We start from the raw sequence: 20,696 nt of genomic DNA, 5'->3' as shown, positions 1-20,696 counted from the left end.
TCCTGGGATCCAGCCCCGCCACAGGCTCCCTGCTTGACAGGAAGTCTGCTTCTCTATCTCTCCCTGTGTGTGTACTTGCACACACTCTCTCTCTAGTTCTCACTCTCTCTCGAATACATAAATAAAATCTTAAAACAAAATAAAACCGAAGATCTGGGATGTCTCGGTGGCTCAGTTGGTTAAGCATCCAACTCTTGATTTGGGGCTCAGTTATGATCTCAGGGTTTGAGATCGAGCCCCGAGTCAGACTCCACCCTGGGCGTGGAGCCTGCTTAAGATTGTCTCTCCCTCTCCCTCTGCCCTGTCCCTCCACCTCTCCCTCTCTAAAAACAAACAAACTCCAAATTCTGTGTGCTAGATTAGCTAATTGCTACTGGAGTATCACTGCTTCTAGGTCCAAACTTAGTTGGTAAAGCAGCAACAGGGTTTGAGAGGATGAACTCTCAATTTTGAAAGAAGTTCTACTGTGGGTAGTAGAATGTCCTCAAATGGCATCACAGAGAAATTGCAAATTTAAGAATTGCCACAGCCCCCCAACCTTCAGCACCCCCCACCCTGGCCAGTGAGCAGCCATCAACATGGAGACAAGATCTTCCATCAGCAAAAAGATGATGACTCACTGAAAGCTCAGATAATGATTAGCATTTTTCAGCAATAAAGTATTTTTTAAATCAAGGTCTGTACATTGTCTTAGACGTAATATTATTGCACACCTAACCGACCACAGGATAGTGTAAGCGTAATTTGTATGTGCACCGGAAAAACAGAACACTTATTTGGCTTGCTTTACCGTGATGTTCATTTTATTGCGGTGATCTGGAACCAAACTTGTAATATCTCCAAGGAGTGGCTGTGTTTTCAACATACTTGTCTCAAGTGTCTTTCCTTTTTTTTTTTTTTCAAGTGTCTTTCCGAGTGCTCTATTACCTCTACATCCTGGAGCTCAAATGCTCCCACTTGCCATGTAGGTTCTCTCGCACTTCCACTGGTACATTGTCTTCTGTGATTTGTTAGCTCTTTAATTGTGCATTGATATTTGGTGAGGTTCTCTTCAGTGGAAAGTCTTTCTGTTGTGGGTTAGGGAAGCACTCCTACAAAGCAGTTGCAAGTTTGCCCCTGCCAGGGCCTAAAATATTTCATCAGCTGCAGATAAGCTGCTGTGCTAATTGCTCCAGTTGGAGTTCCCACCAAGTATGCGCTTGCTGGTGGGTGGCACACTGTCAAGGTGTCCCTAAGCAGCAGTGACTACAACAGGCCAAGGTCAGCTTGCCACACTTCCATATAGTCAGCCCCTGTGAAGAAAGAACCACGTAGATTCAGGCACAACAAGCAGCATGAGCTTCATGGACACACTGGTTCTTCCTCCCCGTGAGGCCCAATGCTGTGCACTCAGTGAGTCTGTGTCACAACTGAGAGGCTCCGAGCTTGGGAACACCCCCAGTGCTTTGAAGGGGCTGCTGGCAGACATGCCCAACCTTTGTCCCTGAGGACAACATTATCTTTAAATCATCATTAGGAAATGAATCTGCCCTCTGATGCAAAGGGAGATAGGATCTCTAGTTCCCAGGGCGATCTGCTGTGCAGGCATTCCTAAAATGTGCAAGGTAGGATAAAAGTCGTCACAAGACATGTAGAAATGACATGAACAATTATCTCCCAACACAAAGGTCCCAGTAGCCTATAGGTGACTTTTTCTACTCATAGCAGCAATTCACCACTCTAACCTTAAGTAAGCTGAGAATTGCTTCTCTTGGTGTCAAGCGTGACCGTATACAAAATAATTTTTGGTTGCTGTTGGTAAGTATTAGCCAGAATTTCTATTGATGTGACTGGGAGTGGAAGTAGACAGAGCTTCTGCATCCACTCAGTGCTTCTTACTTACCAATATCAGTTATTAAGTGTCTATTCCCTGGCTGAAGCTGTCCCCAGTATAACTAGCAAGCAAACTTGCCACTATTTGCCAATGTCTACTTAATATTTCCAGTGTTGGACTCCTGCCTCAAGGGTCTAACCTGACTCTGATATAGCAGAAAACATACCACGAATAAAAAACCATAGGACAAATCCAGACGGAAAGATACTCCGCTTAACAACTGTCCTGGACCTCGAAAATATTAATATTGTGAGAGATAGGAAAAGAAAAAAAGCTGAGGATTTCATTTAGATGAAGGTAGATTAAAGAGAAAATCAAAATTTTTGAAATTAAATTCAATGCATAATCCTTTTTTTTTTAAAGGGAAGTTTTTTTTAAAAATTTTTATTTATTTATGATAGTCACACAGAGAGAGAGAGAGAGAGGCAGAGACATAGGCAGAGGGAAAAGCAGGCTCCATGCACCAGGAGCCCGATATGGGATTCAATCCCGGGTCTCCAGGATCGCGCCCTGGGCCAAAGGCAGGCGCTAAACCGCTACGCCACCCAGGGATCCCTCAATGCATAATCCTAATTGGATCTCAGATTGGGGAGGGAAAAAAGTTCGGGAAATTTGAGTATGTATGACCTATGTATTAGTTGTACAATCGTATTCAGGTTAAAATTCCTTATTGTGGTAATTTGTGTTTTTGTGGGAGAATGTCCTTGATCCCAGGAGAAACATGTTTAAGAATTTTGAGGTAAAGCATCAGAAAGGGAGAAATAATAAATGTGGCAAAAATGTCAACAGCTGGTAATCCTGGATGATGAGTGTGTGGATGTTTATTATACAAGCCTTGCAACTTTCCTGTGGGTTAGAAAGTTTTAAAAATGAGGAGTTGGGGGGAAATGCTCAACGCAGTAGTCCTTTCATCGTGACGCCCCTCCTGATAGATTTGAACACTCTCTTTGCTGTATGTCACAAGGCCTTATAGAAGCTTCTATCGAGGCACATATTCAGTTAATCTTATGCACCCACTCCTTTCCCTGGGTAGAGACCCTCCTGAGTGCAGGAACTCGGGTTATTTCATCTCTGCATTATGAGCACCAACTATATAGCAGGGTGAATTAAGTGCTTGTAGAATAGACTGAAGAAGGAGCAACAATCTCTGAATTTAGCCAAACACTTCTGGAAACCATTCCCATTTTCAGACCTAGACAGCAAGCTCACAGAGTTGACTTCCTACTGTGAGGGGCTGTTGGGCCTGACATTTTTATAACACCACCACTTTGGCTCCTCAAACAACCTAAATATGTCACTGTGAGCTTCCTCTCCCAGACTGAATACCAAAATGCTAAATGCAACAAGGGTTCATTCTGATTCCTGAGATCAAAATCTTCAGGATGAGAGGAGCACATTTATACATTTATTCTGGCCCTGCTTCTTATCTCTAAAGCAGTTCTGCAGATAAATTTTCCTTAAAACCAAAGAACCTCTTTTTTAAAAAAGAGCTTTCAGTATAAAGCCTAGTCACACTCACTTTCTTAGATTAAATAAATGTTATCCTTGTTCTGTGTTTTCTATCTACTTATTGACCACTTGAAAAAGTTGAGTTGGCTGCTTTGGCCTCTTTTTCCATTTAGAGAAACTGTGGTTCCCAATTGGGTTGAATTCAGCTGGTACTTACTAAGAGTTAGTTTTTGTTTGTTCCCGGACTCATGAGTGTTTACAATTTGGTGTATATATGAAAGGTAAAATCCCTCAGCTGCTCATGTTGGCTCTGACTTTCCTAGTTATGATACAGTTTGCCTAATGTAGGGCAAAAAAACTGCCTAGAACTATATCGGCCAAGGCCTCTTTTTAAATTTTTAGTAGTATTAAACTTTAGTTTTCTTATAATAGTTTGACAAACTTTTGCCCACAATTAAAATATTGTTTTGGAGGCTTAATGATACTTCTCATTTTTCCATCGTGTTTAACATCTCTGGTTACAAGAACAGGGTTTTGTTTTTGCTTTGTTTTGTTTTTAAGAACAGGGTTTTGCCACCTTTTGTGATTTTGATTTGAAGACTTGAATTTCAGCTTCATTTAATGCCTCCTCATCAGGATATCCAGTTCTTCTCTGAAACCTAGAATAGAGTCATCTGAAAAGTTGATCCTTTTATGTAAACAATGCATGCATTTTGTTTCACCATGTTTTTAAAAACATCACCGTGAGGGGCGCCTGGGTGGCTCAGTGGTTTAAGTGTCTGACTCTTGATTTCAGCTCAGGTCATGATCTTGGTGGTGAGGGTGGGGAGGGATCAGGCCCCTTATAGGGCTCTGTGCTCAGTGGGGAATCTACTTGGGATTCTTTCTCTCTCTCTCCCTCTGTCCCTCCCTCCTCCTGCAATACTCTCTCTCTAAAAATAAATAAATATTCAAAGATGTCACCCATGGGAATAAACAAACCTTAATCTCCTTTTAAAATAAAACCACAAAGGGCACTCGGGTATCTCTGTAGGTTAAGCAACCAGTTCTTGGCTTTGGTCAGGTCATGATCTCACGGTCATGGGGTCAAGCCCCATATCTGTCTGTGCGCTCAGTGGGGAGTCTGCTAGAGATTCTCTCTCCCTCCCTCTCTCTCTGCCCTTCCCTCCACTTGTGCTCTTTCCCTATCTCTCTCTCTCTCCTTCTCTAAAGTAAATAAACAAATCTTTAAAACAATAAATTAAAATCACAAATACTGAAAATAAGAGGAAATTAATTGGAAAAAGAAGGTTGCCTTCTGGAATTAAAATAGACTTCATGCAAAAAACCACACAATCCATTTTAAGAATAGGCAAAGGGCTTGAGTAGACATCTTTCAAAAAGGAGATACATAAAGCAGATGAAGAATCATAAAGCTCAGCATCATTAAATCATGAGGGAAATGCAAATCAAAACAACACGGGTGGTCATAATTTTTTAAAAATGGAAAATTCCAAGTGTTGGTGAAGATATAGAGAAGTTGGAAACTTCATCCATTGGTGGGAGAAATGCAAGATGGGGCAGCCACTTTACAAAACAGCTTGGCAATTCCTCCATAAGTTAAATATCGCCAGCAGTTGCCCTCCTAACTACATAATCTAAAGAAGTGAAAACAAGTTTGCAAAAAAAAAACCTTGTACATGAATGTCCATGGCAGCACTCCTAGTAACAGCCAAAAGGTGGAAACAATGCAAATGTCCAATAAATGGTTGAATGAATAACAAAATGTGGCATATCCATACAATGGAGTAATATTCAGCTATAACAAAGAATGAAGAAGTATTGATACATGTTACAACATGGATGAAACTTGACCACTTTGCCACGTGAGAGGAGTCTGATCCACAGAACTGCTGTAATGTAACATTTCCCAAGTACTGTCTTGAGCCAGTTTTGAAGTCATGGTTATAATTTTCACTTCCCTTGCCCCTTTGTGGGTAGTTTGCTAAGAAGATTCCACCCTAACACTCCCAGGTTTTGACACATGCATTTCCTTTTCTTTTTTTTCTTTTTAATGTTTTTAAATTTTTATTTATTTATGATAGTCACAGAGAGAGAGAGAGAGGCAGAGACACAGGCAGAGGGAGAAGCAGGCTCCATGCACCGGGAGCCCGACGTGGGATTCGATCCCGGGTCTCCAGGATCGCGCCCTGGGCCAAAGGCAGGCGCTAAACCGCTGCGCCACCCAGGGATCCCCACACACATGCATTTCCAATGGCTAAACGTGCCCAGATACCTAACATCCAGGGGTGGCCTCTTGTTGCTTGGAGCCACAGAATTATTCAAAATATTCCATTTTCTTTCCATATTTTGGCTGTTGTTAGTAATGCTGCTGTGAATATTAGGGTGCATGTGCGCCTTGTGCGCCTTCGAATCAGTACGTTTGTATCCTTTGGGTAAATCCCTAGTAGTGCAATTGCTGAGTCACAGGATAGCTCTATTTTTAACTTTTTGAGGAACCTCCCTATAGTTCTTCAGAATAACTGTACCAATTTGCATTCCCACCCACTGTGTAAGAGAGTTCTTTCTCTACATCCTCACCAACATGTATTGTTTCCTGTGTTGTACATTTTAGCCATTTTGACAGGTGTGACATGATATCTACCGTGGTTTTGATTTACATTTCCCTGGTGATGAGGGACGTTGAGCATCTTTTCATGTATCTGTTAGCCATCTGGATGTCTTTGGAAAAGTTTTTATTCATGTCTTCTGCCCATTTCTTTATGGATTATTTGGGGGTTTTTTGGTGCTGAGTTTGATAAGTTCTTAATAGATTTTGGATACTAGCCCTTTATCTGATATGTCATTTGCAAATGTTTTCTCCCATTCCATTGGTTGCCTTCTAGTTTTATTGATTGTTTTCTTCACTGTGCAGAAGCTTTTTATCTTGATAAAGTCCTAATAATTCATTTTTGCTTTTGTTCCTTTTGCCTCCAGAGATGTGTCTAGTAAGAAGTTACTACAGCTGATGTCAAAGAGGTTGCTGCATCGACTGATAAATGGATAAAGAAGATATAGTATGTATAGTCAATGGACTATTACTCAGCCATCAAAAAGAATGAAACTTTGCCATTTGCAACAATGTGGATGGAGCTAGAGTGTATTATGCTAAGCAAAACAAGTCAGAGAAAGATAAATACCATGTGACCTCACTCATATGTGGAATTTAAGAAACAAAACAGATGAACATAGGGAATGGGGAAAAAAAGAGACTGGGAGGCAAACCATAAGAGACTCTTGGCTATAGAGAACAAACTGAAGGCTGATGGAGGGAGGTGAGTGAGGAATGGGCTAGATGGGTGATGGGTATTAAGTAGGGCACTTGTTTTGATGAGCACTGGGTGTTGTATTAAGTGGTGAACCACTAAATTCTACTTCTGAAAATATTACACTGTATGTTAGCTAACTACAAGGTAAATAAAAATTGATACCAAAAAATACTCAATTCTGGGATCCCTGGGTGGCGCAGCGGTTTGGCGCCTGCCTTTGGCCCAGGGCGCGATCCTGGAGACCCGGGATCGAATCCCACCCACATCAGGCTCCCGGTGCATGGAGCTTGCTTCTCCCTCTGCCTGTGTCTCTGCCTCTCTCTCTCTCTCTCTCATAAATAAATTAAAAAAAAAATTAAAAAAAAATACTCAATTCTCAGGAAGCCCACAAAACCTTACTAACCCCACCCTGCTTGTCACACATAAACTGCCTCCTAGAGTTCCAACTTGTTCCCTTGTCCCCTGTGTGGCCCAGTGAGGCAGCCTTTGCTCCTTTGGAGCTGTAAGTAACAAACATTCTGTCTTTCATCTATCCAGAGTGTTCTTATGTCCTGTCATCCAAGGAATCTATAATTATACCTAATATCATATAGGTGTAATCGACCACATATTGCATTATTCTACTTACATGAAATACCCAGAATAAGAAAATCCACAGAAACAAAAATCAGACTTGTGGTTGCCAAGGGCTAGGAGGAAGGAGAATGAGAAGTGACAAGTTGGGGGTTTCCATTTGGGGTAGTGAGGAAGTTCTGCAACTAGCTAGTGGTGATGAGCACACAACATCATGAATATACTTAGTACCACTGTATTGTACGCTTTAAAACTGCTAAGAAGGTAAATTTTGTTATGTGAACTTTACCACAGTAAAACACCACCACAGCCACCACCAGCAATAACAAAACCACAGGAAATAAATAAATAAATAAATAAATAAATAAATAAAAGAAAGAAAGAAAGAAAGAAAGAAAGAAAGAAAGAAAGAAAGAAAGAAAGGGTCTAAAAAAGAAAGAGGAGGCTGTATGTACCTGTTTTAAAGTATCCTGATTTCCTGTGAGTTTTGTCAACTTCTCTAAGTGTGGGTAACCTATTTTTTTTTATGTAAAAATAGACTGCCTTCGGTTGTATTAAATGCATTTGTCAAAAATAAATAATACTTGACATACTAACAGAATGGCTACAATAAAGACTACTAGGATAAATGATGGGCCTGTGGACAGACTCAAAAGCTCATATGTTGGTGGTGGAGAGTGTAGGATGGTACAACCACTTTGAAAAAAGTCCAACGGTTGCTTATGAAACTAAACATATGCATATCCTATGACCCACAAATTCCATTCTTAGGTATTTAGCCAAGATAAATGAAAACAAATGTCTACAGAAAGACTTGTATAAGGACATCCAGAGCAGGATTATTCATAAGAGCCCCAAACTGGAAATAGCCCAGCTGTTCATCAGTTGGAGGATAAATCACATACTATGTCCTTTACACAATGGACCACTATTCAGAAATAAAGAGAAACATACCATTGATGCACACAACATGAATGAATTCTGAAACATTATATTGAGTAAAAGAAACCTTGCATAAAGTAGGCATCACTGTATTTTCCCATGGACTTAAAGCTCTAGAAATGGTAAAATTAATTTTTTTGTGAACACATTTCAAAACAATGGTTGCCTCTTAGTGGTTGTAGGTAGAGATTTATTGGGAGAGGGTATGAGAGAATTTTCTGTTTGCGATGTTTGTGTTCTTTGTCTTGTAATGATTTAGTTTGTACACGTGCAGATATTTGCTGGAACTTAAGGAATTGAACACTAGATTTGTACATTTCATTTTATGTAAATTTTACCTCTAAAGAAACAAAAAGAACCACTAAAATATTGAATTAATGGAGCACCTGGGCAGCTCAGTCGGTTAAGTATCTGATTTTTTTTTCAAAGATTTTATTTATTTATTCATGAGAGACACAGAGAGAGAGAGAGGCAGAGACACAGGCAGAGGGAGAAGCAGGCTCCCGACGTGGGACTTGATCCCAGACCCCAGGATCATGCCCTGAGCCAAAGGCAGACGCTCCACCGCTGAGCCACCCAGGGATCCCCAGTGTCCCTGGCGTCTGATTCTTGATTTTGGCTCAGGTTTTGATCTTAGGGTCATGGGATCAAGCTCCATATTAGCTCCACGCTCAATGTGGAGTCTGCTTAAAAGCTAAAAATTCTCTCTTTCCTTCTACCTCTGCTCCTTCCCCCCACTCTCCATATATATAATATAATTAATAGTATAGTATATATAATAATTATGTTCCTCTCCTTCTGCCCCTTCCCCATCTAAAAATATATAATATAGTTAATAGTATATAATATATAAATGATAATATGCCATATATTATTGTATAATATATATGATAAATGACATGCATGCTGAATGCTGAAATGTTTCAGGGCAAGTATACCGATGTCTGCGACTTACTTCAAAAAGCAAATAAAAGTAAGAAGGATTTTTGAGTGGAGAGATGGCTAGATGGCTAGATATTTCATAGAGTAGGAATAGGAAAATATCAAGGGTAGAATTTAGGTGGTGTGTTTGTGGATATTAACGGAAGTAATTTTTCCCCCTTTTATGTATGGGAAATTTCTACATTAAAATATAGGGGAGGGGGAACCCTGGGTGGCGCAGCGGTTTAGCGCCTGCCTTTGGCCCAGGGCGTGATCCTGGAGACCCAGGATCGAGTCCCATATCAGGCTCCCGGCATGGAGCCTGCTTCTCCCTCTGCCTGTGTCTCTGCCTCTCTCTCTCTCTTTCTGTGTGTCTCTCATGAATAAATGAATAAAATCTTTAATATACATATATATATGGGAAAATAAATAACAAACAATAAAGTATACATCATCAAATCTATCCTTTGTATTGTTTGGGGTCTTAAAACTTTGCAAGGAAACTGGACAGATATTATTTAAAACAGGCCAACTGCCTCAAATTTAGGAAACTTTTTCTTTGTCTAAAAATCTCCATGTGCACCAGCACCAGCAACAAAGCTTCTTTGTCCATCTTGACTGTGCTCATTTTTGACAGCTGGGCCAAACGTTGGGCGCCAAAGGCTTACAAGCTTCTTAGTATCAATTACCAAGCTCTAATAGCCAATTACAGTGTGAGCAGATGAAACCCTGTAATTTGGGAGAATAAATTCTTTATTGCCTGAGAGTAACCACTCCGCAATGTCAGTCTCAATTGCCCTTCCCCGCTAATATCCAACTGTGGTTTTCTTGGTTTGTGTTTTTCCTTCCTCCTACCCTTTCACCCACTGCTGTCCGTATCTTTCTTGAGAAAAGAGCACAGAGTGCTGAACAGCTGCTTACTCACTGTGCAAGAGTGTTGTACAATAGCAGGTAAGTTGTGGCATATAAATAAGGAAAGATTTTTGGAATGGAAGTGAGATCTGACCTCTCGACCTGTCTCTGTTGCTACATAGGCGCTTGACCTTGGGCAAGTCACTTAACTCCCCTGAGCCTCATGTAATGAATCCTTACAATGGAGGAAGCAGGCTGAGAGGTTCTTCAAGGTAAATTCCAGCCCTCAGCTTCTGGTGCCAAATTTTTAAAGTTCGAATCCCTATTTGAGTTCTGATTTGATTATCATACAACATTTCTCAATATTGTGACATTTCTTGAATTAGCCTTGACATTTTATTGGTTTTTATTCTGATCAAAGTTAAACATGTATGTAGTTTATAGAGTCAAATACTCAGCGTGGCTTATTATGAAACAGCAGCAGCTCATCCATCCCCATGTTTGTCCCTCCTCAGAAGCACTTTTTTTTTTTAGAGATTTTATTTATTTACTCTTTATTTTTTTTAAGATTCAGGTAATTTTTTTTAACTTTTATTTATTTATGATAGTCACAGAGAGAGAGAGAGGCAGAGACACAGGCAGAGGGAGAAGCAGGCTCCATGCACCGGGAGCCCGATGTGGGATTCGATCCCGGGTCTCCAGGATTGCGCCCTAGGCCAAAGGCAGGCGCCAAACCGCTGTGCCACCCAGGGATCCCTTATTTATTTATTCTTGACAGACACAAAAAGAGAAAGAGGCAGAGGGAGAAGCAGGCCCCATGTAGGAGCCCCAGTGTGGGACTCGATCCCAGGTCTCCAGGATCACACCCTGGGCTGAAGGCGGCGCTAAACCACTGAGCCACCCAGGCTGCCCCACAAGCACTTTCTCAAAAAAAAATTTTTTTGAACCTGCACAAAAGCTGAAAGCAATACTTAGATATTTATACCTGAATCATCCTCTCCTGAAGGGCTACTGTCGACTTCTTACCACACTGCCTCCGTCTTTTCCTAGACTTCCTCCATGCCAGACCATCTGAAAGTGGGGGCAGAGATAGGACACTTCATTCCTAAATACTTCCATGTACATCTTCCCAGATTAAAAACATCTCCTAAATAACTACATTGTTGCTATACCCGAGAAAACACGGACACTAATTCAATGTCACCCATACTCACAGAGGCCCCTTGTTCCACAACATGTCTCATCAATCTTTTTTTCCTAACCTAGATCTAGTCAAGGTTCACACATTAGCTTTGAGTATTAGGTTTCTTAAATCTCCCTCAGTATCCCCTGCCCCCAACCTCCCTTGGAAGAGATGAGGCCAGTTGTCTGGACCGGATCCGTTCCATTAACCCAGATTTGTTTGACTGTTTCTGTGTATTGAAGTCAGGAGAGGCATTTTTGGCAAGAATACCAAATGGGAGACGTTATGTCCTTCCCCTTGCATCACAGCAAGAAACAGAATTATCAATCCCCTCCTGCTCTTGGCAACTAGGGCTTCTCCCACAGTGCGAAAGAATTCCTTTTGTATGAAACCCTTCGTAAGCCAAAATGATGTAAAGTGAAGAGGCAGTTACCATTAACTACATGGCAGAAAGTTTGTGCATTCCCAGCACCCCCACCACCACCACCAAATAACCTCTCTTAGGCTTTTCTGATACCTTAGGACACACCTTGCTGATGGATGCACAAAATAAATGGAGCAAAGCACAAACGCTCACAGACACAGGTCAAAGCTGTGGCGGCTTGATGCTGAGATGCTGAGTGTAGGTCCCAGGGAAGGAGGGGGGTGGGCCCTCTTGCTGCTCCCCGGGGGGGCTGCCCCACCGAGGCCGGGCTGCCTGCAACACAAGCACTGAATGCGAGTTTTAGCTTTTAGCCTTTCTTCATAAAAGGGAACAACCTCTTTGGATTTCTTTTAGTGAGCAAAAGCAGGTACTAACTAGGTCTTTTGTGAAAGCAAAGTGGCAAAATGTGAACTTTCAAAAAGCGAGGATACCTGTATTGCCAAGCTTGACCATTGCCGAAGATAGTGACCACCGAACTCCACACTGTGACGGTACCTTCGCCCCTTTGTACTTCATAAGTCATCGTGGAGTGATACTTTGAGCTTCATTTACAGATTTTGAATCTCTGCGTTGTTCTTGAGGTAGAGGCTTCACTAGTCAAATGTACCATTTTCCACCTACGGACCATGAGACCATAGGGTGTTAGGACTGACAAGAAAGTGAGAGATCTTCTTCAATTGCTTTGTTGTTTTATTGCATTTTATTTTAGGCAGTCACATTAAATCATCTCTTTGTATTTTCTTTCCGTGAGTAACATACCGTCCCCCGCCCCCCCCAGCTTTGGGCATGATCTATTGACTTTCATCATGGAAGAGACACACACATTTCCATCCACCACCACCACCACCACCACCACACATGTGCATCCTTTCCATCTTCCTCATACAGTTGTAACATGATTTTGTTAGGATTACTATTTCATGTTTCCATTATTATAAACATTAAAAAAATCCACAGTTGACCCAATGTGTCGATACTATGCTGTATATCTTCTGTTTACCTGCCCAGATTCACTCTCCATCCTTCCTTCAGCCCTGTGTCTCAGAGGCTGATATGCGCAGACTCTATCAAAGGGCTCCCTTGCGCTATGGTTACTCAGTTAAGTTGGACCAATAGAAGGCATTAGCAGGGTATCGGAGGAAGGACAAAATGAGGGCCTAGTATTTGTTTCCTAGCTCCCTCCTTTTTTACTAGGTAGTCTTGGGTTTGTTGCTGGTTCTACAATAGGCCACAGTTCTTGTCAGGTAAACACCCTCCATAGGATAGTCTCTTTGGGACCAAGGAATTGCATCTTCTTCTTGCCTCTTCAGGCCTAGAGTAGTAATATTTCCTATATTGTTATTAGTCTTTTTAGTTTTCTTAAGTCTGCTTATACCTAAAAACTATTAGTCTATTAAACTCTCTTGAATTATGCCATCTATTTCTTTTGCTGGACATATATTATTTTCTTTTTCTGTAAAACTGTTCTATTTTCTCTGGAATTAATATATGAGCTGACTTTTCCACTTGAACTTATTAATTCAACCCAAATACCTCTTATAGTTTTCTAAATCTCCTCTGAAAATGTTCAGAAACATCAGAAATTTTCTCAAAATTCATTTTCTTAAAGACTTTCTTTTCTGGGTCAGAAATTTTCTCAAAATTCATTTTTTTAAAAAGATTTTATTTATTTATTCATGAGAGACACAGACAGAGAAAGAGAGAGGCAGAGACAGGCAGAGGGAGAAGCAGGCTCCATGCAGGGAGCCTGACGTGGGACTCAATCCCGGGTCTCCAGGATCACGCCCGGGGTTAAGGTGGCGCTAGACCACTGAGCCACCTGGGCTGCCCAAAATTCATTTTCTTAAAAACATTCTTTTCTGGAACTCCCTAACTTTTTCTAGTTATGCTGGTTGGCCTCTAGGCCTGGTGGTAGCTTTCAAATCGGGATTTCCCTATCACTGTGGAAATTATCTTCTCACGTGAACTGAAAACTCTTTCCATTTGGTTTAAATCTTCAATCTTGACTTACGTTCTCACTTTGTTACTGCATATCCTTCAATAGTTTCTTGAGAAGACATACTTAGGAAGTAAACTGTTTGCGACTTTTATCTTAAAATGTCTTTATCCTAACATTTTATTGCTACTTGGCTGGGAATAGAATTCTGTGTTAGAAATTATTTCCTTTCGGTATTTTGAAGCCAGTGCCCCATTATTCTCTACCTTCTGGCATTGCCCTAGAGAAGCCTTAAGTCATTATTGTCCCTACTCCTTTATGTATAATCTTTTTTTCTTGCAAACTTTCAAAAACTTTTGGCCTTTGTGTCCAAAAATGTCATGATAACGGACCCTTGTATATTTGTATTTATTGCTGGGTGCTTGAGGAAAACTTCAATCTGAGGAAATCTCAGAGAAGACATTAATCTGAAATGGTTGCTAGGAGTTGGAAAGAGGAGGAAATAGGGAGTTATTAATCGATAAATGTAACATTTCACTTAAATTTTAAAACTCTGCTGTACAATATTGCACCCATGGTAACAATACTGAGTTGTATACTTAAAAACTTAAAAAGAGGAGTAATCTTATGTTGTGTTATCACAATAAAATAAGATAAAATGAAATAAAATGTCTATTTCACAACACATGGTAAGGTAAATGACAGAATGATAAAAAATACTTGGTCCATGAACAGTACTTTTTTTTTTTTTTTAGGGCTTGGAGTGATCCAAGACTGGAAGTAGGAAAAATGGGAGACCATTCCAATAGGCTGAATGTGAGAGGAAGTGGACTTGTATTAAGGCAGTAATGAGGATGGTGAGAAGAGGGCAGATTCAGATGACAATGCACCAGGACTTGAGAACCAACTGTGGCAGGAGAGGAATCAAAAATGACTCATGTGATTGTGATCTATATTTTTTGCTAGTAGTAAGTGTAGAAATGCCACATGATAACATTAAAGCAAAAAAAAAAAAAAGAGAAATCTTCCTTTTCACTTAGTGGCCCTAAAGAAATGTAATTGGGAAAGCATCATCTGAAATCCCAGAGATACCAGTGAAGACTCTCCTGGTATTTGATTAGGCTATTGAAGTGGGGAAAGTGATTTGTGTGTGTTGAATTCAGAAAAGATTTATTATTTAGTAATGATGGACTTCTGCCTTAAAAAAAAAAAAAGCAAAAGTCACAAAACCTGAATCAATAGTTTATCTCACAGCTGATACTGCAACGTGTACAGATCCTGGCATTTAAGCTCCTGTGCTCCTTGCCATGGGCACCTGCACTGGTCTGATGCTGCTAATTCAAGCTTTGTGTCCTCTTCTCTGCCAAGTCCCCTCACAAGGACATTCTGATTTCGCTCTGTAATGGTTTTTCCTTTCCAGAGAGGAACAGACAAAGACAATGACTGTGACTAACATCTCCGTTCTTAACCAAGGACCAGTGTGCACTCATTGCCCAGAAGAGGGAAGATATTGTTTTGCAGTGAAGGAGAAAGAGCAAAATTTCCTGCCAAAAGTCCTTCGTTGCCTGGAAATCATGTCAGCTTACCTTTTAATGTTCTGATTAAAGAAGAGAGAAAGGAAATTGCTCTTTAGGGTCCTGAATGAGGTAGGAGAGTTGTTTTATAAACACACAGTCATTTCTATATGAAGGGAACACAGTCTGCATGCTGGCTGAGCCCTCATTGCTCTTCCCCCTTCTTTAGAGTTCTTCCCTGAAAACCTGAATTTCCTGGCAGTGCCTGGCACATAGTAGGCCCTCAACTAATACATGTGGAACATATTTTGAAGTATGTCCTTCAAGCACTGCCCTTCTGCACTGCCAGCCCCTCTAAATCTACCCCTGGTTCCTGCTGGCATGTCCTCTAGTAATTTCTTGCCCTCTACTAAAAAGCTGTCCTCCCCAGTACTCCATCACCTCTTGCTTTCTTTGCGGAATACTTCTGCCTACATGTTACAGGCCTGATAACCTGAATCACTGGAGTGGGGACATATTCCTGGAATGAACGTAACTGAAGAATCCCAACAGACAGAACTGCAACCAGAATGTTGTATACTTAAGTTTTGCTGCAAGTTATTAAAACCAGTTTTGAGAGGGGAGGGGCAAAGGGAGAGGAAGAGAGAGAATCCCAAGCAGGTTCCATGCCCAGCGTGGAGCCCGATGCAGGGCTCAATCTCACAACCCTGAGATCATGACCTGAGCCAAAAATCAAGAGTTGGATACTTAACCAGCAGAGCTCCAGGTACTGGAGAATGCTCTTTTTAAGGTATCATTGTATTCATTCATTTTTGGCCACATTCCATAAAAAAATGTCAGACACAGAGGGACATAAAACTTGGCAACTTTGTACCTAGAGATCTCATTCATCTTTTCAGGCTGCTCAACTACACGTTTAATCACAATAAGGATCTTGACCACCAATTCCTATAGAGATAGACTTACTGTTTTGTACAGTAGTTACTGCCTCTCGGTGCTGCAAACAGCTGGCTCAGGGCTATTGCTCCACAGATTTGAGTTGGATAGGGAAGGACATTGATCCACTTGGGAAGCCATCCACCGCGATGGCTTCCTTGAAGTCCATCAGGATTCTCGATGGCACTCTTTTGCTGCCTCCCTCTAAAAAAGCAAGGACTCAGGACAGTTTGCTTTGGTAGTCCAATATGTATTCCATCTTCTTATAGTCTTTTCAACCCTAGGTACAATTCTAGACCATTCTGAGTGATTTCTTCAGTCAAGTAGTCTTGGGTGTTCTGCATGATTGGTCACTCTTCCATTAAAACACATCCTTTCCAGGATGGAGACCTCTGTGGACATCTGACAAACTGGATTCCACAGGTAGCTTTACCACTGCTCCCTACTCATCCAGTTAGGGATAGTATTGGTCATTCGACAACCTAAGCAGAGCAGGTGACTTAGCAAGGTGCTGCAGGGAGCTCTTCTACCATTAAAATTCCTGTGGATGGATAGATGGATGGATATGTAATAAAGCAAGTAAAAGTGTTAATGGTAGAACCTAGGTGGATGTATAATATTTTAAACTTCACTATTTTTAAATAAAATTTTTGTAATGAAATGTTGAAAACAAGAAACAAAATTCCCTTAAAGGTGTCTGGTACTGAGGTTCAGAACACTAGCTCTTAATCTGCCAAGTTTTTAGAGAAGCAGGTAACCTAGGAAGGGGAATAGCAGAGAGTAGTGGAGCAGGTTAAGCCTCAGAGATATTTGTTCAGGGAAAAAGTCAAACTCAGGAATAATGCATAAAGCATGATGCCACTTATATGAAATAAAAACAAAAAACAGCTGTAAGTAGTTATACGTTCAGATAGTGTATGGGTATCAAAAAAGACTAGAAGGATACACACTACACTCTTACAGGAATTACCCTTAGAAGGTGATCAAAAAGATTGTACTCTTACCTGTCATGCTTAAAAATTTTGTAGGAATGGTAGCCATGTATAATTAAAATTTAATTTAAAAAGAGAAGGCTGGAACACAGGTTTGGGGATTCAACTGATTTCTTTTGAATTCCAGCTCAATTACGTACTATACTATACTATCTTTGGACAGGTTAACCTCTTTGTGTCTTAATTTCCTTATTTGTTAAGTGATTAAGTACCATTTCAATATAATTATTGTTTTGAGGATGGAAGTGTTATGTAAAGTGACTGGTACCTGGCGGACACCTCCTAAGTAGGAACCGTTATTAGTACTGTGCCTTGAGTAGAACTTCAGGGCTATATTCCTGGAGACACAATAAGTCACTTGTACCTGTCAGTAATACAAACTGTAAAGCCCTGCAACCGACACAGTGAAGTAATGCTCAGCCTTGGGCATCATATATGGGATTTCTCCATCAATTTGTGTCCAGTTGTCTTTTGCAGAACATGTGTTCTAAGATAATAAGCAGAGTACCTCACTGCCATTCATGACCTCGTGGTTGAGAGTAGCTCTGACCCGGTGATACATTTCTTAGTAAGAAATAGGAGTTTAAGGTCCTGATAATCTATGAATATGGTTGTAGAAGTCAATATTTGTTTGACATTCTAGGAAGTGTTATCAGGCTGAGAAAGACTTCCTGGAAATAACTCATATTTCTTAGACAAAAAAGAGACTTAGCAGGTCATGTCCTGGGAGCAGGTAATTCTCCTCAGAAAGGCTCTGGGAACAAATACACCATGAAGTGCAATGCACCAGAGAGGCTCTCTGATAAAATATTAATGGGTCAGCCTGAGAGATTGATCCTGATTCCACATGTCTTCTTTCACTTTGATATCCAACATATTGAATAGAAGAGCCTCTAAGAACTGGTGCAGCTGCTTCATTTGTACTTGGATTAACTGAAACAGCTTTCTAGGATTTCCTCTCTCTAGTCTATATAATGCCACCCATTTTCATTTTGAAAGCACATAATCCCTTCTTAAAATCATAATAGCTCTGAACAGAAGAGCTTTCTGGGGATGTCTTCCCATCCCAACCCTTCTTGCTCTAAAGAACATTATTCCACAGGAATGGGCCACGGCAGCCATGTTTGTGTTGCGCCTAGGCAGAGGTGAACATCTGACACAAACTCAGCCCATTTGGAGTTGAGATAGAGACACGCTAGGCCTACGCTGGTTGCTGGAACTGAAGCAATGTATGGCTGGAACATGGAAGCCATGAGTGTTAGGCAGAGGTGAGACTAGAAAAGGTAGATATATTCATGTTCCTGATAGCTTTCTTGCTCTTGGACCAGGCCCCTTTGAAGCTCAGCTGTGTTCTTGCTCTTGGATTCTAGGCATTTTTCCTGCATCCATATGATAAATCTTCTATTCTCACCCTCATTTTATCTTGAGCTAGTGTAAGTGGGATTTTGTTATGCCAAATAAAACAACTTTGGCTAAGACAGTCTTAGGATGAAATTCAAATACTTTAAAATGGTCTGCAATGTTCTTTACGATCTAGCGTCTACCTTCACCTCCCTTTTACCTCTGACCTCTCTTATTCAGCACCACACATATCTTAGTCCTGATCAGTCTCCTCCTCTCACTGAAGTCCTTTGAGACTTAGCAACTTCAGAAAAGAAACCGTGATACTTTCCCCCCCAGCCTGTGAGGTTTCCTTCTTGTGTACTGATTATACTGTGCCTGGTGCTTCACTTGTCTTTCTCTTCTACTGATTTTATGTCAAGATAGTCAAGACTAGGCTTCACTAACATTTGTTAATGCTATGCTTGTGCGAAGCCCTTAAAAGATACCAAATAGGGCAGCCCGGGTGGCTCAGTGGTTTAGCGTCGCCTTTGGCCCAGGGCGTGATCCTGGAGAACTGGGATTGAGTCCCACATTAGGCTCCCTGCATGGAGCCTGCTTCTCCCTCTGCCTGTGTCTCTGCCTCTCTCTCTCTCTCTCTGACTCTCATGAATAAATAAATAAAATCTTAAAAAAAATACCAATAAATAGCAAATGAAATGAATGGGAGCAAATTCATAATAAAACTAACTATACAGTGTTGATGTAAAAACTTGATTATGAAACCTGAACTTTCTAGTATAACAAAGTGATTCAGAGTGTAGGATTTAGAGTCAGATTATTGCAGAGGCAAAACCTACTTACATGATAGGGTTATGAGGATTAAAGAAGACATCTATGTAAACCATTAATAACATTGGCCCGGGATATTAGGCACTTAGTAAACATTTCATATCAGTAGGACTTACTTATTGACCCTCTATCTAGGAACTCAGTGAAACATGGCTAAGACTCCTACAGTTGTAGTAATCAGTGACCCCATAAAGCACTGGAAAATTCTAAAGGCAATCATTTTCCAAGTTGAAGTTTAACAGGGATGACCCTTTTATGAAAGCTGTTTGCAAGGTCCTATAGTGAGCTTTGGTTGCTATTAGGGTAAAACTGTTTTGCAGACCTTCTTTTATGTAAAAACTGTAAGGACTGCTGGCCCAGGATGTGGCTGTTGCTTAAGAAACTGTCTTAGAGAGGTAGGCATTTCCTTATCAACTCATAGCCCAGTAGGGGTGGTTTCTCAAAATGGCCTGCCCACCCCCTACTACAGATGAGTGACCTGATCTACAGAGTTACAGAGACCACAGACTGGACAGTAACCGCCTAAGGTTCAGTTCCTGAGAGGCCTGATTGTACTTCCTGGATTAGATTCTGTAAGATTGCCTTAATTTCTTGCAACAAGTTTACTTTCCTTAAGCCAGCCTGAGTGGGTTTTGGTTTGTTTAGTTTTGATGCTCATGTCAAAAGATTGGTGCCGAGATTGGAGGGGAGCACCAATGATGCTATAGAGTTGGGGTGAACAGGGGTGGTTACTATGGATCTCAGTATGAGGATCTGAGAGTCTGGGGGAATGAGGAGGAAAAATAGCTAAGTCTCTACTGGTGAGCCTAGACCACAGGCCTCCTGCTGGATCAGGGGCCCAAATACTGTATCAGGATGTGATGACTACTTGGGGTCTTAAGTGAAGTACAGTGGTAGAGGCAGTCTGAGGTTTATTGGGCAGAAATGGAAGCAGATATAGTAGGAAGAAATTTTCTTCTCTTCTTTCCAACTCCTTCTGACCCATACCATTGGTAGACTTTGGTAAAGTAATGCACCAGAGTTCTATTGTGAGACCTGGCTAATATTAGCAAGGTGTTGTCTTGTGGATTCTCCAGAAGTATGAGTAGAAATTAAAGCCTCTTTCTCTGTGGCTCTCTAAGAACCTTCCCCTGCATAATAGAAAAGACATAGAGAGGACTGTGACAGGGAAAAGAAGACAGAAAGAGAAGAGTCTCCCAGATGCCCAAGTGAAGAACAAGAACTCTGTGTTTGGAAGCCAGTCAACAGATCTTCATATACACAGGACAAATCCTTATTTACTAACATTTGTAATACACCTAGTATGTATCTAGTGCTTTATACATATTAATAACACAAAGAGTGTTTTCATCCTTTAGAAGATGAAGAAACTGAGGCTTAGACGTTAATATAACTTGGCAATGCTACTATGATAACGACTTATATACAACTAGTAATAACTAGAGAAAGGTTTTGAACAGTGGCCATCTGAATCTACAATCTTCAGACTTTATCCACCAATCATGCTATGTCAGTTTATCTAAATGAATAAATTCAAAATACAGATATAAAGAGATAGAGGGTTTAAGTGAATATTGTAATGTTTCTACTTTTGATATTAATGCAAATATACAAGGACAGC

General features: G+C 40.8%; 1 long non-coding RNA gene across 2 annotated transcripts; it reads right to left on the bottom strand.

Annotated features, from left to right (window-relative positions):
- Nucleotides 1-864: 864 nt before the first annotated feature.
- On the bottom strand, nucleotides 865-16,826 carry LOC144293787 (uncharacterized). Of its 2 annotated transcripts, none has more exons than XR_013361083.1 (4): nucleotides 15,942-16,826; nucleotides 11,619-12,142; nucleotides 10,904-10,989; nucleotides 865-1,292 (listed from the first exon to the last, which is right to left on the bottom strand). It is a non-coding gene; the product is annotated as an uncharacterized LOC144293787 (long non-coding RNA). The 2 variants fall into 2 exon arrangements; XR_013361082.1 differs by having other exon boundaries at nucleotides 11,957-12,142; nucleotides 15,942-16,823.
- Nucleotides 16,827-20,696: the final 3,870 nt, after the last annotated feature.

The sequence above is a fragment of the Canis aureus genome, chromosome 22 (assembly GCF_053574225.1).
Source record: "Canis aureus isolate CA01 chromosome 22, VMU_Caureus_v.1.0, whole genome shotgun sequence".
Classification (NCBI taxonomy): domain Eukaryota; kingdom Metazoa; phylum Chordata; class Mammalia; order Carnivora; family Canidae; genus Canis; species Canis aureus.
This window is presented reverse-complemented; position numbering and strand designations above follow the sequence as displayed.